The following is a 7,494-nucleotide window of genomic DNA, read 5'->3' as shown; positions in this document are numbered from 1 at the left end:
CGCCCGATGGAGGAGGAAGGAGGGGCGGATGGAGAAGGAGGGAGGAGGGAGGAAGAGCGAGGAAGGAGTACCTCAGTGGACGTGAAGCACCAGATCTCTAGCGGTGGTGGCGGCGAACGACGGGGGCGCAGGGGAGAGAGTACTGAGTGAGAGGGAGAGTGAGGGGGTCTCTGTCGCATGGGGGACGATAAGGTAGGGATAGTAGTAGCGCGTGTCTAAGAAAAGCGCTACTACTACGGAGAATAGCAGTAGCGCGCTATCTTTGTACGCGCTGCTACTAGGTGGGGCTAGCCATTATGCCCGAGTTCAAACTTAGCAGCAGCGCGTTTCGCTATTACATGCTGCTACTGAAAGGATTCTGTGTAGCAGCAGCGCCTCATTTTACACAGCGCTACTGCTAAGATTATGTGTATAAGCTTTTCCCTAGTAGTGCACCCTACGGCTGCAGCTGGGGGGCAGCGGGGGGCGCGGGCGGGAGGGAAAAAAAATCCCGGGGGCGGTGGCTGTTTCCGTGGAACGGGCGGGGTGGCCGTTGGCGGGGCGTTTCATGAGGTGCCGACGGCGAGGGCATGGTGCTGCACGCGCTTCTTGACCCCCTTCATCCGGCACTCCTCTAACCGCAAGTAGGCCACAAACTTGGGAAGGAGGGCTCCGGCATCAAGGTGAGGTTGGAAGCAGCATTTCCGAAGTCCTCGTTGAGGCCGGCGGTGAGCATGCTGAGGAGGAGGTCGTCATCAACTTTGGCGCCAATCTCATGGAGTTCATCCGCCAACGTCTTCAGGCGGCGGCAGTAGTCTTCGATAGACTTGTCATCCTGATGACAGTCAAAAAAATCCTGCTGCAAAAAAATGCGGCGCTGAATCTTGTTGTCTATGAAGAGGCCGTTGAGCTTGACCCACACGACACGGGCGTCATCACCATCGCTCACGACCGTATGAAACAGGTCCTTCGAGATGGTGGTGAAGAACCACCAGATGAGCGTGGCGTCAATCGCGGTCCACTCGGAGTCGCCCGCCATGGCGCAGGAGTTGACGGTGCCGTCAACATGATCCACGAGATTGTTCTCGCAGAAGAGCAGCGAAAAGTACGTCTTCCACGCGAAGTACATGGAGTCGGTGGCATCGAGGACGACGGGGACGCGTTCGTGGATGTTGATGTCGCGGATGATAGTGGGGTCCGGCCCGACGAAGGGATTGGAGTAGGTGGAGGCGTTGGATGACATGGCGGCAGCGCAGTGATGAGGAGGAGAGGCGGGGCTAGGGTTGGGTGAGGGTGCAGCGCGGCAGGAGGAGCGGCACGGCAAGGGGAGCGGTGCGGCAGGAGAGCGGCGCCGCAGGGGAGGGAGGGTGCGACTCGGAGGGGAGGCGCACGCGGGGAGAGGGAGGTAGCGGAGGCGTGGGGCGGGGGCGGCGGCTGTAGATGGCGGCGGCGGCGGCCCAAGGCGGCGGCAGCTAGGGTAGGCGGAAGCGGTTTTGGGAGAGGATCGTGATGCTATCTGATACCATGTAGAGAATGATTTGGTGCATCAATATCTCATTGATCGTGCACTAGGCACATATATATATAGGTACAAGGTGTGCGACCGGTATCTTTTCTCCGAAGATACAAGTACATACAAAGGAAGAGAGACACTACATGTTAGGAGATGGATCTCGATCTAGTTTCTCACACTCACCGGTAGATTACAAAGTTTCACTTTGTCTTGGGGGAAGGCAAAGGAGACAGCAAAATCAAAAAGAAAAGTCATGTCGTGCCGATGCCTGATCCTCCTGGATGCCAAACCAGCCTCGCCGAGCAGCTTAAGTAGCGTTCACCCATTCAGGGCCCACGAACCTGCGGTTCGGGTGCCTGATCCGAGGTGGCCTGGAGATGACGTGCCCCTACCCCTGATTGGTGGAGACGAGCCTTTCCGCTGACACATCATTCCTTCGTGCTGACTTGACGGCGTTTGTGTGTGATGGGGCCGCATCCACTACTAGAAATACCACTACTAATGGCGCACCTAATATGGCCATTAATGGCGCATCACTGGTGCGCCACTGATAGCACGCCATTAGTAATTTTTACTAATGGCGCACCAGCTGGTGCGCCATTAGTATCTGGTATACTAATGGCGCACCACCTGGTGCGCCATTAGTATATGCGAGGGTGCGCCATTAGTATGCCTCCCAGTTAGCATGTATACCCAGGTGCTTTGGCATACTAATGGCGCACCACCTCTGGATGCGCCATTAGTAACCGCAGCATACTAATGGCGCACTACCCGGTGATGCGCCATTAGTATGCACTGTCATACTAATGGCGCACTGTCGTGTGATGCGCCATTAGTATGAATATTAGGTTTTTTTATTTTTTTATTTTCTGTTTTTTGCACAGGTTACAAAATGTATAATTTGACAAAATATAGACAGCACACATCAACAATAGATTCATCAAATACAATAGAAGATTAGTCTTTGAATACAATTCATCATATTAGTCTCCGAATACAATTCATCATATTAGTCTCCGAATTAAAAAGACCGAACAAAGATAGAACATTATATTACAAGTCTCGAGACCGCGAGTAGCGAGTTTGTCTTCGCATTACAAGTCGATATCGATCATCTAAACTACCATCGCATAGAAGAGAGCTGCGGTCATCACGATGAGCATCATCACGATGAAACTCGTCTTCATCCGGTTCCTCCAACGCTCCCTCCCCTCTCCCGCTAGATAGCGGGCGTATCTAGATTCGGCCTCGGCCCTAGTGGTGTACCCTTTGTAACTGTTACCGCTGAATCGGTGAACCTGTCTCCGACACTCCTCCCAGTCATCGTAGACTCCGGGAACCTTACCCTTGTACACGACATACGTCGGCATCACTATGCACTAGCCAAACGAAACGTTAGTACCAATTCACAGACAATACATAAGCAATATATAATTATGCAACAGAATGATCGGAAGAGAAAAGCAAGACATTAATAGCATCGATTACATCTAAGTTGAACGACTCTCAAAACCAAAGAGACATACTACAAGTTCATTAAAGTTTAATTACAACATGAGCCAATCGATGTTTCAGAACTAGACAACTCGACTCAAGGGACCGGAGCGTGGATGAAGCCGCCGTCTATCGTGGGAGTCATGAAAGAACGGGCGTTGTCATCCTGCATTTGTAGCATTGTGTCGATGTCACTGTTGGACGGTTGATTTCTGAGGTAGAACTGCCCCGAGGTACGAAGGACATCTTGATGGATGATTTCCGCAAACTCCGACTGGATGCGAAAGAATTCTTGTCGGAGGTCCGCGTCCTGGATTGCCGACACGCTCGCGGCCCAATCTTGGAGTTTACTCGGTAGCAGAAGTTGATGATGGTCCCATACGATCGCCCGCATGTGATGGATGGCGTAGTAGGCACCCTTCTGACCGCCAGGCGGCTGCTTGACGCAGCAGAACGTCGTATTGTGGGAGAACACGTGCTTGCCGTACTTACGAATAGGCCTGGTGAAGGTGCCTCCACATTGGGCGTAGCCGGGGAGAACATCATCAAGAACCTTCTTGACATTTGTGTAGTCTACGTTCGACTGACGGTCCGGGTCGAAATACGTGGCCATGGAATATTTGGGGCTTAGGAGGATGAGCGTGCAACGTGTGTCACTGCAGAAAACACGGAATGTTAAAAGAAAAACGATCGAAAAGTAAGAATTCATATGTTACGGGCCGGTTGAGGGGAGGACTTACTCGGGAAAGTAAGGCACGAGGAAGTTATCCTTATCTTGGTTTGCCAGAATGACGCCTTCGAGGTAAGAACTCGCGACTTGCCGGTCCCCAGCGCTGCCCAAGATCTTGGCACGCATGTAGAAGGGGTCGACTATCACGATGTCCGGGGTCTTGTCGCGAATGATCCGCATCTCCATACTCAGCGAAAATAGCCGAACGAAGGTGTAGTGTAGCGGATGAAGGTTAAACATAGCAAAGATGTCATCAAACCGCAGGACGATCGTACCCCTGATGTCGCCATCCACAAAGCCCTTGCCCTCTGGCACCTTGGCCACGAAAACCGGGTATGCCACATCCTTCTCTCTGAGACGCCGCTTCTCCAAAGAAAGAACACTGTCGTGCAGACTCCGCATAGCACCGATTGCAGCATTGAGCATATTTGGTGGTAGCATCGCCCTACCCGCCACATACACCCTCCTCGAGATATCCTGCGGTGAAGATGGCCCGTCCTGAGCACGAATCGTACTCGGTGCCGGCTGGCTCGCACCCTTCTTAGTCTTTCTTTTGCGTGCCTTCTTCTTCTCCTGTAATGGGACCGAGTTCTGCTCACAGACCGCCTTCTTGAGTGTGTTGGGGCTGATAATATTTCGCACCTCGCCTATCTGAGGCTCGGTGAAGTCGGCAGCTGGAGGCGTCTCCTGAGAGCTGAACGCCAGACGGCGCCTGTTGCAACTTGGCTTCTCCGCGGTACGAGCTAGATCGCACACGTCTTTTGTTGGGGTTCTTGAGAAGGAGGCCCCATGAAGTCGCCATCGTACCCATGCTCGGCAAAGTACTGATCGACGTTGCCAAATGTATCATCGTCGTCGTCGTCGTCGTTCTGATCCTGTGCCATATGCATGTTTGGATCCAGTGGCATAGGGATGTCCGGCACCGTTACGGCGGTCTTGCCATGGGGCCGACTTGGCGCCGGCATGACTGGCGGTGTTGTCTTTGGGGTGGTGTCCCCCGCCCCCAAACGAATCTGGCTCTTCGGCCAAAGCAGGGGCCAGCTCAGGCAGGCGCTGAGGGTCATCACGTCATCATCGTCGGCCCCGACGGGTCGAATCGGAGGTAACAAGTCGTCGCAGCCTAGCAGCACCCGAACCAGTTGAACCCTAAACAAGTTGGGTGGCATCTGGGTACCGTGGAACAAGGGGTTGCCCGGTTGAACGATTTTGCCCTTGGCGACATCGACCAACTCGTTGTTCACGAAGTGGAGGAGAGTGCACGGAACGTCGGCGGCGCCCTGCGAAAACATGTAGGGCGTCAGGGATGCCCAGTCAAAGGCAAGGAGATGAAGTCCTCGGCCGAGAGAGGCTTAATTAGTTACCGTGATGATGGCGTCGAGCTCGGCTAATGTCGAGGCACCACCAACGGTGGGCGTGCAGTTGACGGAGCGGCCGCTTGCTGAAGAGGTGCCGGCCGGCGTACACCCGGGTGCATTAAGCTCCCGTGCCGGTGTCGGAGACACCAATGCCGCCTCCGCCGGAGGCACCAATGGCCCCGCCATCGCATTATGCGAGTTGCTGGCCGTGAAGCTAGGAATCGGGGGCGGCCCCTGTTGGCCGCCCGCAATCCACGCACTCAACCCCGAGATCAAGGTAGGCACAAGGGCGGTGATCGTCGCTCCGAGTCGTTGTTCCACTTGCTCTTGGACAATCTCCGGAATCCGCGCCACCTGTGCCTTGAGTTCTTGAACCTCTCGCGCCTGGCTTTCCGAGCTGGTCTTTTTCTCCTTCCGCACACCAGCGGTATAGTATGACCCCCATTTTGTCGACAAGCCTTTACCGGCCACACGACCAGCTGACGTCGGCTTACTGAGCTTATCCTTGTTCTTCATTATATTCAACCCCCTATTTAGAGTGGTTTCCCAAGGGTTGCTCTGAGTCGACCCCGCGCTACTGCTTTCAGTCGCCTGCGGAAGGAATGTGAACCATTTAGAAATTCGGCTTCATTAATTAGAATGCAACCATATGGAGCTAATTACGCGGGGGTGTATTCCTTACCAGAACAAGCTCAAGCTGCCTGGTCTTCGGATCCATGGTAAGCTCCTTTGTTTTCGGGTCCTTCTTGTACCGGGCCCTGACAAAGTTCCTGGTCTGCTTGTCACCGTATTTATCGAAGAGGGGCGGTAGGCCTTGCTCGGCACGGTCCGCCTCCTCCTTGTCCCATATAGGCTCCGCCACTCTGTAACCGCCGGGACCGAGTGTGTGTTCCCCTATGTTCAGCTCCCACATTTGTTTCCCCCACTCACTTGATTGGGAGCTTGCGGTGCTCGAGCAATTGATCTTGAAGTCGTTGTAGTCATCTTCGGTGATCGAAGGATTTTTCTCCTTGATCTTCTCATAACTCTCACCTTTCTCGATCATTCTCTTCACATTGCTTTTCCAAGTAGACAGGGCCTTGCTCATCTTCGTGAGGGCAGCATTGTTCACTTTATTCCCTTTGAGGCTTGTGTTTTCGAATTCAGCGGGGAACTTGTATCGTTCGTGCAGCTTCGTGAAGAGGAGGTGGCGCAAATTCCCCCGGTCAGGATGCCTCAGGTTCTCGGTGTTGATCGAGACAGTGCTCCGGACAATGCACCCGAGCTGAAGCGAGTACCCCTTGACTATTCGTTCGGGCGCCGTTGGATTCCCGTTGGAGTCCACTTCAGTAACTTCCTCCTTGAGGGTGCGGAGCACGATCGGGCGCCGGTCCTTCCGTTGCCTCTTCGGCTGGCTGCTATCTGTGCGTGCGCCGCCATCATCAGTGGTGGCATCCTCGGCGGCACCATCAGTGGTGGCATCAGTGTGGTCATCCTCGGCGGCACCATCCGTGGTCTCAGGATCGGTGGGGAAGGCGGTGGCCTCATACAAGTGAGGTTGTTCCTCCATCTCCTGGGACAGCTCCCAGAATGCCTTGCCGCCCGAACCCCCGGCCTCATCGTTGTGGGCCATGTTTCTCTCTAAATAGAAACAAAGTTTGGTCAAAAAGTTGGTTATTGTCAAGGAACAAGATCATGGTCTCATCATTTAGGGTTTGTCGACACCGAGGCATCCTAAAATCTAAGCTTTTATCATTGAGGGTTTTTCGACGCCAAGGCACCCTAAAAGCCTAACTTTTCATCATTTCGGTTTTTATCGACACCGAGGCACCCTAAAAGCCATGCATTAGTCACAAGTACGCCGGGGCACTTGATCCTACTAAATTAACTACTAAGATACCCCGGCCCATCCATTAGTCACAAGTACCCCATATGTCCTATTTTTAGCAAAGTCATGCTAAAATTCACGGAAAAATTCAGCATGACCTTTGCTGAAAATAGGACATATGGAGTACCCGAATTTGCTGGAACGGAAGTTAATCAACATTCCAGCAAACTCAAGGGCCTCTCGGGTGGACAAGGCAAAAAAGGCCTCCATCACAACATGGAAAATACATTGGCATGTGGACTGGAATGTGGCTTCATTTAACAACAACAGTTTCACACAGAAAACAGAGCTGAATTCATTGAGATATTTGCATTGCTAGCTACATTTCAGTGCCAAATTTCACCAATTTAAGCAAAACTACCGTTTAGCTAGCTACAGTTCAGTGCCATATTTCACTGGATTAAAATAAGCACATACACATAACTGACAGCACACATACACATCACTGATTTAACGAAATTTGCACACAACTCAGTAGCACTTCATCATCATATAAAGTATATTAGCAGCAGTACAAATAAAGAGACATGATCAAAGTACTTCATAATAAACCCAA

This window comes from Triticum dicoccoides, chromosome 3B (genome assembly GCF_002162155.2).
Source record: "Triticum dicoccoides isolate Atlit2015 ecotype Zavitan chromosome 3B, WEW_v2.0, whole genome shotgun sequence".
Classification (NCBI taxonomy): Eukaryota; Viridiplantae; Streptophyta; class Magnoliopsida; order Poales; family Poaceae; genus Triticum; species Triticum dicoccoides.
This window is presented reverse-complemented; position numbering follows the sequence as displayed.